Raw genomic sequence first — 13,679 nt, 5'->3', positions numbered from 1 at the left:
CTGGGTAACAATTGTTGCCAATTTCCAGGTGAGGGCTACAGATCACTCAAAATTACAACTGCTCTTCAGGGAGCAGAGATCAGTTCCTCTGGAGAAAACAGTGGACTCTGCCATTATACCCTGCTGAGGTCACCACAGCAAAATGACACTGTTTGCCCAAAGCCAGAGCACTCCCCCAGAGCCTCTTTCTAGATCTCGTTGTATTTATTTCCACAACGGGCTTTACTGCTAGTCATTTTATAAATTAACAACAGTATTATTTTGTTTTGGGCAAAAATTGGTAGAGCTCATAGGACCTCATAAAAACTCCCACTATCTCTCTAGTTACACTCAGTAAAAATGTGATTTGACATCATCAATATATATTTCTAGATGTTACTGAAAAAACATGGGGGAGATGAAGGTTAGCATCAGCTGTATGTCTCTCATAATATTTAGTTAGGTGCCAATGCCAACATTGCTGAATTCCAGGAATTTTTAAATCTGGTAACCTTTTCACACAATTGACAATGCAGCATAAATTTAAACAGTGGTTCACATCCAGATCTTTATTAAGATGTTAGGATTAGGGGTGCACAGGGGGGGAAATTTCTTTTCCCCCGGATACAGGTATAATAAAGCCGAATTTTTTTAGTATTCCCAAATATACCTGAATACCAATACCAGTATTGTATTGGTAACCAAAAATATTCGATATTCCCGAAAATATCCGGCTCCATTATATCCTATGGAGCCATTGTAGTCAATGGCAAAAATCATCTAACAAGTATTCAGTGGGCAGGGGGGGAGGGGGTTTGAGATAGAGGCACCAAATTTGTACTGTAGCTGCTAGAGCCTCTCCCCAAGTTTGGAAAAGATTGGACCAGGGGACAATTCTAGGGGCATCCAAAGAGGGTGCCCCCAATCCTCCATTGTTTCCTATGGAAAGGAAAAATGCAGGCAGCAGTGTCTCCCAGAGAATCTCTACACTAGAACATACGTGAGGTGTGGTGTGAGGGGGCATGTTTGCAGAGCCAGCAGCAGAACCAGTGCATTGTGCCCACCAGGTCCAGTGCCACTGTGGCAGTCAGTGCCCAAACCCAACAGGACTGAGGTCAAATCTAAGAATCTCTGCAGTATAAACTGAGGGGGCATGTTTGCAAGGCCAGCAGCAGAACCAGTGCATTGTGCCCACCAGGTCCAGTGCCACTGTGGCAGTCAGTGCCCAAACCCAACAGGACTGAGGTCAAATCTAAGAATCTCTGCAGTATAAACTGAGGGGGCATGTTTGCAAGGCCAGCAGCAGAACCAGTGCATTGTGCCCACCAGGTCCAGTGCCACTGTGGCAGTCAGTGCCCAAACCCAACAGGACTGAGGTCAAATCTAAGAATCTCAATTTGAGCTTCTCTGCAGTATAAAAGGGTGAGAAAGAAACAAAAATGGCAGGAAAAAGAAGGTAATAATAATAATAATGCTTTCGATTTATTGATCCCTCTTTCCCACATACCTGAGGGCTTAGAGCGATTTACAGTTACTCTTGAGACAGTTGGACTAACAATATTTGTGGGGATAGGGAAGACAAACATACAGCATTAATTACACACACATTGCAGCTAGCCGGGCTTCATCTGCGGGCTGGGTCAGTCATGTTCCTACGGCATCTTGTCGGCTGGCTGATGATGTCTGGCTTCTTGATGTTGTGCAGCCACACACTGCCACCGCCTGGCCGACTTGCTCCACTGCAGGGAAGCCGACACAGCTCTTTCGTCTTTCCGGTTGCTGTGCCTCAGAAGTTGCCTCGGCAGCTTACACCTTCCCGAAGGGAGGGGTGTGCCCACCACCTTACGGGTGGTCCCCAATTTATCTACTCGCCGAAGTTTACGAATCGCTGGGTAGACGATGAGCTAGGACAAGGCTTGGTTGCTCACACCAGCACGGGGCTAGAACTGCCAAAGCATGGCAGTTCAGATGTTATTGTTAAGCAGGGGAAAATCCCCTGCGCCACCGCCCTTTAAAGTTTAAAGCCTCCCAAAGTCCGTATTTGGCAATGCAGAAAAAAGCCGACCCCCCAATATTTTTGGGGGGGTTAGCATTCAATATTCGGCAGCCGAATCAGATCAGGAAATCTGATTCAATGTGCCAAATACCTGAAAAATGCTGAAAATCTACCTAAGGGACCGCCTCTTCCCGTATGTTCCCCCCAAGAGCGCTGCGATCAGGGAGCCTGGACCTTCTCCAGGTCCCAGGCCCCCGGGACATCAAGCTCTCCCAAACCAAGGCCAGGGCTTTCTCGGTGGCGGCTCCTACCTGGTGGAATGAGCTCCCGGCGGAGATCCAGGCCCTGCGGGACCTTGTACAGTTCCGCAGGGCCTGCAAGACGGAGCTCTTCCGCCAGATTGCGACTTAGCACCGCCCGCCACTGCCACTATACCATCATCGTGGCGGGATTTACCATCTACCTGGCCTTGGGTACGGAGAGACGCCGCCCTGAAGAGGAGCCCCGCGCTGCCCTGAAGACGAGCCCCGTGCTCCGACTTTTACATCGTCAGCCGCCAGTGAGGATCGACCATCTTGAACTTTCTTAAAATTGAACTGTAGAGCACCATTTTAGTTGTATTTATTGAAGTTTTAATGTAACATGTGTTTTATTCTCGGCGCTTGCCGCTTGTTTGCCGCCCTGAGCCGTACGGGTAGGGTGGGATATAAATCCCAGAATAAATAAATAAATAAATAATTAAAAAGACATTTTTCGGGGGGGGTGTTGTTTGGATTTACTGAATGCACACCCCTAATTAGGATACAATCCAGCACAGTGTTAGGTGTGCTTAAACCCGCTGCTTTTGATGGCTTTAAGCATGCACAGCTGTATTGGATTGTAACCTGTGTTCTTTAAAAGTCAAAGCACTGATTCACACTGCAATCCTAAAGTCATCTGTGCAAGAATTGGTTTGTCTGAGAATGATAGAAGAACACTGATACTGCTGCCATCATGCCATGGTGAACAGCAGCTCACTAAGAAGCTCCTGCAGTTTTAAAAACTAAACCCAGGGAATGTGTTGTTTTTTATTCTGTAGATATTGTCTGGTCTGGATGACTGCAGAACAGTACAACCGGCGACTAGCAGTACCTGCACTGGTTATGTAAAAGCAAGACCTCCAGGAAACATTTGCTCCTGTCCACTGTCTTTAAAACAATAAGGGCGATTTCTCACTAGAGCTGCCTCGCAGCGCAGCTGCCGTTTGCCTCGACACAAACATGTAAATTTCACACCCAAGGCTGCAGGGCTGCATTTGACCCGCGGCTTCGCCCGATTTCCTCCGCAGTTTCGTGATCCTCAAAAACCAGGATCACGAAACTGCGGAGGAAATTGGGCGAAGCTGCGAGTCAAAATGCAGCCCCGCAGCTTCGGGTGTGAAATTGACATGTTGTGTCGAGGCAAACGGCGGCTGCACTGCGAGGCAGCTCTAGTGAGAAATCGCCCTAAGTAATGCTTGCACTCATCAGACTGTTTCCTAATGGCTTATACTCTTGGATCTGCATTTGAACATTCCGTCTACTGTGTTGGGGATTGAGGCTACCCCAACTCTTCCTAGGGGCAGGACTGGGCCTTTGGGGGACATGTTGGTCACCCCTGTCAATGGCAGTGCTCCAGGCTCACCTAACTGATGATAGAGGAGGAATGTGAAGTCATGGTACTCAATGGCTATGTTCAGATGCTACAGTAAACCACCACGATTTCTTAAACTCTGACTTAGTGAAATGTCTGAATGCAGCCCAACTGTGGCTTTTTTGGTAGATGCTAGACTGGGATTTTAAACCATGTTAGCTGGTTTATTAACTGTGGCTTGTCAAGTCAGTTTGAATGCAGAAATCCCACTTCATTCATTAGCAACTGTACCACTTGTCCTCCGACATGCAGAGAAGGAAGCAAAGACCAACAGAAATGCTTTGTTTCGCAGGAATGTGTTTTAGAAACTTCAGCCTCTCCTAAGGGGGGATTTACTAGTGGGGAGGACTATAACTGATCTGTTCTCTTTCAAAATACAATTAAGGGGCACACTGAAGGGGCTGGACAGAAGGAGGGAGGGGGAGGGTGCTTGATGATTCTCAGCCAAGAGCAAGGAGTGAGGTGCTTGGCTTGCCCTAGGCTGCTTCTTTCCCATGACTGCAGTTGACTGATAGCAAGTGGGCATAACGAGTAGCAACACTTAGCCAGCAGCATTCTCAGGATAACATCGGAGGGGGGTGGATTGCCTGAAGGGGGGAAAGAAGGTAAGCAACAGACCAAGTGGGATTTATAAATGTGGGGCTTTTCCACCGGCTTGAGTTACTCCTGATTTTTGGGGTGTCAATCCACAAGCATTGGTTTGGGCAGGGTTCTGCCACACGTCTGCCCTCCCTGTGCATTTCCACAGTTGTGACGTCAGTTGTGACTTCTGCTGTGAAATCGGAAGTGATGACATTGTTTCAGCACAATGCTATAGGATTCACCTAGGAGTTTGGGGTGAATCCTAGAGGGTTGCTCTGATGCAGGGTCAACTTATCCATTAGGCACAGTAGGCATGATGCCTAGGGCCCATGATACTTTTAGAGACCCACAAAACTTTTTAACTTCTTTTAAAATCTGAAGAAAAAAATGAACTTTTAGGGTTGAAGAAAATGTTTTAATTTTTTTTCTCACATTAGAAAAAAAAATGAAATTTTAGGGTCCATGAAAATCTATTACATTTTGCCTAAAACAGGAAAAAATGTTGAAGTATTGAAAGTTATATCAAAAATAATTTCTAATATTGATATTATTATGGTGGGAGGGGCCATGAAGGCAAAAGTGCCTAGGACTGCCCTTAATGTAATGGTTTTGTGCTAGAAGTGGCATCACCTGTTGGTGTGCCATGAAGTCGTTTGTCTCTACCCCAGATCCCCCCCCCACTGGTGTGCTAGCTAGGGCTGGCGACCACAGTAAATCAGCAAGGAATCCTGAGGCCTATATATTCGTAAGCTGCTTGAGTGTTCAGAGGCGATGTGAAACTGGAAATTAAGGATTGAAAAATTCCTTGCTCTTGAAATACTGCTGTGAGCATGCCCCAGGTGCAATGAGCCATTTTCAGAGTATCTGATGTCCCCACTGAAGAAGTGTGCGTGCACATGAAAGCTCATACCTTGGGGGGGGGGGAATATTGGTCTTAAAGGTGGCAGTCAATTCCTACTAGCTGTTTGGGAATTCTAGGAGGAAAAAATTGTTATCACTAGTGTCATGTTTCATATCCTTCCTGAACCAGGACCGGTTCATGATAAAACTAGACAATAACGTTTTTAATTTGAGAAACAGACCAGTGTTACAAGGCTGGTAGATCTTGCTTCAAGACAGGGTGTTCGTGATATGTGAAACTGGAGGACAGAACTGGGGAACTAATACCACGGTTCCTCTATTTACAATTGCAAAACCTCTGTGATAGACAGGATATGGCCAAAATTTTGTATATCCCCTTAACAAAGTTTGAATATATACTCCAGAACTACATTACTAGGCACTGTGGCCTGATTTCTAAAATATATCAGGTTTTAATAAAAATGGACAATAAAAGTCCTATGTCATCCTATGTCATACCAGAAATGATGGAAGTCAGAGGCTGATTTCACACAAGGAGCTGCGCCGCCGTCGTGCCTCCCTTTGCCCCATTTCCATTGGTCAATTTCCTACTCGAAGCCGTGTGGCCGCATTTTGACGTGCTCAGACAGCCTTAAATGTCTAACATGTCTACAGTTTTTGCAACCAATACTATGTCTAAAAACTCTCATGCAAAGCAACCCTCAGATGTGCTCACAGAAAGCTGATTAGCCTTGCTGCCTTTGGAAACATTGTAAGTGACATCCTAGCTTGGGCTCTTCATTATCCTGAAAATCTCTTTAATCAACTTTCCTCCAAAGGTACAACACTAGGAGGACTTTCTGAAAAGATCAGGGTGCATAGTGTCCTTAAAACAGGAATCCATCAGCTGCCGGCCAGATTAATCAACTGGGAACTGGCCCAACACCTGCTTGCCTGTTGCAGATCTCATGGTCATATGTATGCATACATAACTCTTGCTTTTCCCCTGCTGACTTTCAAATGATGACATCACACAATGATTCTGGAAACTATTTTGAGCACAGAGGTTTTTAATAGGCTAGTGAAGGTTTTCAGTTCAGAGAACTCTGCAGGGCGGTTAAGGAAGTTAGCCAGATGCACCAAATGTAAGTATTAGCCAAAATTTCTCAGGCCTTGGGATGATAACAGATGACATGCTGTGTATACTTGCAGATGTGATGATGAGACATCCCTTTTAGTAGGTAAATTGCAGTTGCAGGGGGCCCTCCCCCTCGGCAGTTTTGACTGAAACCATGGCCTCCCCTTGGTTGTTACTAGCCCTGGAAAGTTAAAATGACAGGCAGGAAAATTGATAGACATTCTCCATTTGATTGTCCCTTCTAGGAATACTAACGCCCTGTACTTGCCCGTGCGTATACACACATGCACACGTGCAAGTATGCCTGTGTTCAGTTTCAACAAGCATAGGGGAAGATGCAATCACAGATCTTCATGCATCTTGTCTGCATCTTGAGCCTTAGAATTAGGCTTGCACAGTAAAGGGGAAATTGCCAAACTGCACTACGTATCCCACATTCATTAGTGGTATGAGATATAAAAGATGATACCCAAATGAAGTGCTGCGATGACTGGGACCTGCTACCTAAGGATGGTGTTTCTTATGTACTATGGAGAGAAAGTACTTATCCTGCTCTGAAGGTAGAAAATCATTTCTGACAATGGCACAATGTGATCAGAGATGGATATAAATGTTCACTTACCTCCAGCCTTGTGCTAGGCTTAGTACTATAGTTAGTGGCTTATTTATTATTTATTTATTTCATTAGATTTCTTGACCGCCCTTCCCTGCTTACGCAGATTAATATACAAGAATGTTCTGGACCCTATGGTGGAACTAGACAATTTCAGAGGAAGATTGGAATTGGATTCAGTCCAAAACCCTTTCCACTACTATATAATAAATAATGAGAGAAAATCTTTATAAAATACAGTACCAATGGTATCTGATACCATCTAAACTGGTAGGTAGGTAATGGTTTATTGTATATGGCCATTGGCCTTTACAAGTTAAAATGTATTTACCATCTAAACTGGTAGGTAGGTAATGGTTTATTGTATATGGCCATTGGCCTTTACAAGTTAAAATGTATTTACCATCTAAACTGGGTCTTATTGACTACCCAGTATTAGGTAACTGCTGGTGATGCCAGAACTCACGAGCTGACCTGCTGAAAGTTGTCTGGCAATGCCCTGGCATAGAACAATTCTGGAAAGAAGTTCTGCTACAATAGCAGAAATGACAGGGTATACTTTACCATATGAGCCTAAGGAACATCTGTTGGGTCATCTTAAAGTAGGGTTGCCAAATACCTTTTTATCGACAGTGGGGGGCTCTCGGACGCCCCCAGTGTGCCCGGAATCAGCACGTCACATCCGGCTGACGTGCACACAGGGGTGAGGTTTCCCCCGGGGCCCGATTCCGCGGCGGCGGAAATCGGGCCTCTAAAGCGGGGGGAAATCCGCCCCCCAGGGGGATTTGGCAGCCCTATCTTAAAGACATCAATTGACATGATGATTTGGAACCATATTTGCATTGCCTCACATTAGGGTGGAAATCCACCCCCACTAATGGACTAGTATAAGTGAATATAGGATTTTGCATCAATATCAAATTAACTTATTATACCAAGACTGAGTCCTGGTAATAATACATTTATTGAGAAATAGACATTATTCATAATTTACTGGAATAATACATTCCAAGATAAAATACAACTTTATGCTGTGTTTTCATTGTAATATCCAGAAATTCTGATTGGAAACTTGAATAATAACTAATCCATTGAAGACAGAAAAGAATTAATAAATATCTAATCAAGACACTACTAGTAGATATAATTTTAAATTGTGAGATGTAGACAGTATCCTATATTTTATAATTTGCAAACACTTCAGTATTTGATCTTCTGGTTTCACATATGGAAGCATGTGCTGTATGAATCTAATGATGCAAAGGAACCTAATATTGTTGTAACTTCCTCTCTCTCTAAAATTAAATATTGCTATTGGTTGGGAAATGGAAACCAGAAAGGTTTTCCTTACAGAAACAGAGGAACCTGTTTGGAATTGCAATTGTCTGTCTGTCTTCTTTTCCTGTTCTTTCCTCTTCTTTCCTTTTGGCTGAGAATAATTCATTAAATAGCTTTCATAATAGCATGTTTATTCATTTATTGAATATTTGTTAGTATTAATATGGTGATATTTATGTTTCTGTGGTCTTAATTTATATGAATTGGGTTTTTTTTTAAAAAAAATGAAAGCAGGATCACTACTTGTGATGGGCAAATTCATTCCAGTTTCATTTCTTGTAAACAGGTTAGGTAGATTATTGTATTGTTTCCAAACACTGTAAAATGTGGTTAAGCAACGATGGAGTGGGACAAAATAAATATGTGCCTACTTCCTCCAACTACATTCACCTCTCTTAAAATTATTGCTAGTCTCAAGTCTTGCACTTTACCATGATCTCCTCCAGGGCTGCTTTTGTGTGTGTGTGTGTGTGGAAAAAGAGGTGCCAGAACTCTCAAGAGGGAAATTAAGTTGTCAATCTGCATACTGAAAACTCATGAACTTTTAAACATTTTTAAAAGAACGTTGTTGAAGAGGTTCCGGAATTCTGTTCCAGCGTGTTTCCCCAGAAAAAAGCCCCAAATTCTCCTCTCTTATTAAACAGCTCACTGATACAACTTAACCTTCTTAAATTCACATTTAGTGCAAAGGATAAATGTATTATGATGATTTTCGACAACTGATATATGTTGCATAGCTGCCTGGAAGTCATTTATTAACATTAAATATATGCCCAGCCAGTTCATTCATTTCAGGAAATCCTTCTATTCAGACATAATCTCCAGAGATGGACAAAGTTGGGTGTGGATAAAAGCTAACTGATCTTGGAAAGATTTTCTGTACTCTGCAAGTCAGTGCTCATGCAAAAACCTATCTTATGGATTCTAAAAATACATAGATTTACCAGCAACATCCTTTCCTGAATGTGTATCTCTCAAAAGAGAGGCAGAGCACATGTGGATGACCTACTTGAACTTGCTGTCTTACCCCTTTATTCTTATACAATCTCAAAGAAAGAAAAGAGCAGAATGAATGAAGTTACTGGGGAGGTGGTTAGAGTGTTTTCATCATCTGATGGGACACTAGGCAGCCATCCTAGTCCGTCCTTTCCTGAACACTGGCTCCCTGACCTTTATTTTCCTCCATCTCTATTTTGCTCTATTTCCTTAGGCTAATCACCTGAGTTAAACTAAATCTATAATAATAATCTATATATTGTCCACCCAGCGATTCGAAAGCTTCGGCGAGTAGATAAAATGGGAACCACTCCTTAGAGATGGTGGGCACAACAAGCTCCCTTGTGGGAGGGTATTAGCTGATGGTCGGGACGTCCTGGTCGAGGTTCGGAAAAGGCAGAAGAACTTCTCGGTTACAAAAATCCCTGCAGTGGATGTTTCCGGCCAGGCGGTTGCAGTGTGGCGATTTGACATATGGGTCCTGAAGCCTGGTCGACAAGCAGCCATTCGGAAAATGACTGAGCCAAGCCATAAGATGTTTACACCGTGCAGTGACAGCATGTGCAATTAAATGAATATATGTTGTCTTCCCTATCCCGTATGAACATTGTTAGTCCCCTGTCTAAAATGTGTAACTGTACATCGCTTTGAGCCCACTGGGGGAAGCGATTAATAAATTGAAATTATTATTATTATTATTATTAGTAGTAGTAGTAGTAGTAGTAGTAGTAGTATTCCCAACTGTGCCCCCTATGTGTGAATATTTATTTCTGCAGATAGGGGGCACATGGAGGATAAAGAGATTTTTCTGCACACTTGGGACACTCCTAATTCCTAATCTTAGCAAGATTCTATTGGGGCATTTAAATTGCCCCCAAATGAAAAAGCATTGTCTGTGCATGTGCAGACAATGCACTTACTGTTGGAGCTGGGGTCTGGCTGCCATGGTGGAGGATGCTGGGTGTGGTCCCTTGCCTGGTGGTTGCAGTGGTGGATGCCTGGAATGGCTCCTTGCTCAGCCGTGGTGCCAGCAGACGCCAGGAGATGCTCTGGAATTAGAAGAAGAGATTGGATTTATATCCCGCCCTTCATTTGGAGTCTCAGAGCGGCTTACAAACCCCTTTCCCTTCCCCTCCCCACAACAGACACCCTGTGAGGTGGGTGGGGCTGAGAGAACTCTGACACAAACTGCTCTTTTTCAAGGACAGCTGTGCCAGAGCTTGTGACTGACCCAAGGTCACATCAGCAGGTGCAAGTGGAGGAGTGGGGAATCAAACCCAGTTCTTAGCTGCCACAGCAGATCACACTCATTGCCGCCCTAGCCTGGCTGCCACGGCAGAGCACTCCAGGAGCTCCTTCTGGCCTGACTGCATGGTGGAGGACTCCAGGCGAGTCTCTGAAGCCAGCTGCAGCCATAGAGGATGCTGGAAGCTGCTCTGGGCTCAGAGCCACCCTTAGGGATTGTTGCTGCCAGGCATAAGGTGGGTGGTGGGGCCTGGGGTGGTTCCCGGTGTCCTCTGCCAGGGCCATCCTCACCCAGAGCCTCTCCTGAAGGCCTCCAGGGGGGAGAAGCCTTAGAGGGGCCCAGCGGCTGGGAGCTGCCCAGGGCTCACTTCTGTTGTGGTTGGAGGAAGGTTCAGAGGGCGCGGCAGCTGGGAACCATGCAGGAGTTCCTGTTGTTGAAGGTGGGTTGGGGGGGAGAAGGTGTGGTGGGCTTGGCAGCTGGGAGCCATGCAGGGTTTGCTGCCACAGGCCATCAATGCTGATGAGGGGGCAGAAGCCTTGGTAGGCCTAGAGGTGCAGAAGCAGCTTTGGTAGGCTGTTGCTGATGGGGGTGCAAGACCCCCAAGGATAGCAGTAGCTTTGGTAATTGATGCAAGGAGAGGGTTACTCCCCAATGAGTATTGTGGGCCCCCACGGTGGGAAGAGAGCAAAGGTGGGGGATGAGTGAAAGCTAGTGTGGAGTGCCAAGGATGTGGGAGAGTGGTGGTGGGAGGCGGGATAGAAGTCAAATTAATATGATGATGATGATGATGATGATGATGATGATGATGATGATGATGATGATGCCAAGGGTGGGGAGATAGGTAGGGAGATCAGCAAGAGTGGGGGGTGAGCGGAGTGCCAAGGGTGGTGGGTAGGTGGGGAGAGCTGCAAAGGTGAGGGTAAGTAAAGTACTAGGGGTGGGTGGGTACAGAATGCAGCAAGTGTTGGGTAGACTGATGGAGAAAATGTGGGGGGGCAGAAGAGAAGGGGGGTAGATTGACAGATAAGGGGAATGGGAGAAAGGCGGAAATGGGTAGGTTATCACAGAAGGGGGGTAGATTGATAGAGAAGGGATGAGGGGGCAAAAGAGATGGGGGTAGTCAATGCCAAGTGTCAGATAAGGGAAAGAGTAGAAAGAGGGGGAAGATTGATAGAGGAAAAGGAAGCAAAGAGGGGGAAGGGAATCACCATCTCTGCAAGTATCTTGTGGGTCCCCACTTATAATATTATAGTAATAATGATACAAGAATATTCATGGGAAGAACTATGGGCTGCTTCCTCGTTTGACCCCAAATGAGGTACTGTTGATCTAGTGGGCCATTGTGTGAAACAGGATGTTGCCTAGATGGCCTCTTGGCTTGATCCAGCACAGCAGGTTTTTTGTTCTTGCGTTCTGCTTTGCACGAGCAAGATTCAACCAGGAAAATAATGGGATGCCCTTTCAGCCAGAGTTCTTCTTCCACCTCCGCAGTTTGAGCTGTAGGCAATTAGAAACATCCTTCCTGGTTATTATAGTTGGTGGTCTCTGCAAGATCAGTTTTGCAATTATCTTCCTAGTGCATACTACACCAATTAAATGTAGGGAAGATTGGAAGACACAACTTCTGCTGATTCAATAATGTGAGAAACTACTTATTTTGAGTGTCCACCTTCTGTTACAGGTTTAATGCAGCTGCCTCAATGATAATGCAATGGCTTTGTAGCATAAATTTATACACAATTTGGCAATGAAAATACTAATGCCCCAACTGTTCTAATTAATAGATGTCCTAGAGCAGGATAGAATCCTAGAGACATGGAGAGGGCACAAATAGTGGTCATACCCCAAACAGGTAGGGACGCTTCGAACGGCTCTTTGTATCACCCTATTTCCTTAATGAACCAAGACACAAAGATAATCACATCACTGCTGGCTGACAGGATTAATCTTTACATCAAGGAATACATGGACTTGGATTAATCAGGCTTTATACTATTGAAGCAAATCTTAGATAACATAAGACTTAGGTTAAGCATCATCTACTATTGCAAAATCAAAAGTATCCTATTCACAGTGCTTTTACTTGATAGTGAGAAGGCCTTTGACTGCCTGGAGGAACCCTTTCTTCTGTCAGACACTCTGAGAATTATGAATTTTGGACTTGAGTGATCAAGTTATCTTATGCTAGCCTGAAGGCACATATGAAAGTTAATAACTTTGGTTGTTCGACTTTCTGTTTCTGTAAAGAATTCTCAAGGATGCCTGTTGTCGCCTTTCCTTTTAACTACATCTTTAGAACCCCTCACTGAAGCAATTAGATGCAACCCTAATGTTTTCAGTGTAAAAACAAACATAAATAACAAAACTAGCCTTTTTGCTGATGACACCATAGACTATGCCCCCCCCACCCAGAAACCTCAATTTCTTATATTCACAGGGTTTTAGACAAACAGAGTAGTTTCTGGATTCAACAAATTCAAAATTATACCCATCAATATCTCCTACCAGAGCACATCTGAAAAACAATTTCCATACAAATGGATAGTGTTCCCAGGGAAGTGCTTAGCATTAGTATCACTACAGAAGGAACAACCCTGCTTAAAAACAGAACACAATCCAAAGAGATATATCTCTGTGACACACCTTAAACATTTCACAGTACATGGAATACTAACAGCTAAGATGATTTTCCTCCCAAACTTGCTATACATATATGAGGGCCCCATCCACTTCCCTCCCCCAGAGGCAAGATTTTCCCTCCTTTTTTTCTTTCCCTTTACTGACTAAGCCACCATAGTAATGTGTTTTCTTCTTTGCTGAAGAAGTCTGGCTTTCCCACCCTGTCACAGTACAATATTTTGGCTGTTAGCTCCGCCCAGGAACCTGAGGAAAGGATCAGGAGCTCAATTTAATGTAAACAATTTAAATGGCACTTGAGACATTTTGAAATTCAAAAATAACAAAATATTTTATTTAACATACAGGGGGAAAGGTCAGGTGAAATCAAAGGTTGAAGTTTCTGAGGTAACTCGATATAGATAACTCTGAGGTAAAATCATTACATGCACAGACTTTAGTTCTTGTATTTCAGGCTAATGAGAGTTTCTTAAGCTATTCACAGTGACTTAAAACTTTATGCTGAGAAGTTTTTGTTCCAGTGTTTTCCCAAACACTCCAGTAGACTTTCTTTGAGTATTCTCTTTTGGTTTCCAGAAGGCTGGTGCTCTCTTTCCAGTACCCAACCGCCTTCTCCTTAAACACCAGTTCTCGTTTTGAGTTT

The 13,679-nt window shown here is 44.1% G+C and overlaps 1 protein-coding gene across 1 annotated transcript in view; it reads left to right on the top strand.

Annotated features, from left to right (window-relative positions):
- Window positions 1–6,189: 6,189 nt before the first annotated feature.
- The window catches only part of AHI1 (Abelson helper integration site 1), a 192,421-nt gene continuing 184,931 nt past the window's right edge, over window positions 6,190–13,679 (top strand). The window contains 1 exon segment of the mRNA XM_015412078.1: window positions 6,190–6,213. The gene's annotated coding sequence lies outside the window, so the exon portion shown is untranslated.

Source organism: Gekko japonicus, unplaced genomic scaffold (assembly GCF_001447785.1).
Source record: "Gekko japonicus isolate JY-2015 unplaced genomic scaffold, Gekko_japonicus_V1.1 scaffold184, whole genome shotgun sequence".
Lineage (NCBI taxonomy): Eukaryota > Metazoa > Chordata > Lepidosauria > Squamata > Gekkonidae > Gekko > Gekko japonicus.
This window is presented reverse-complemented; position numbering and strand designations above follow the sequence as displayed.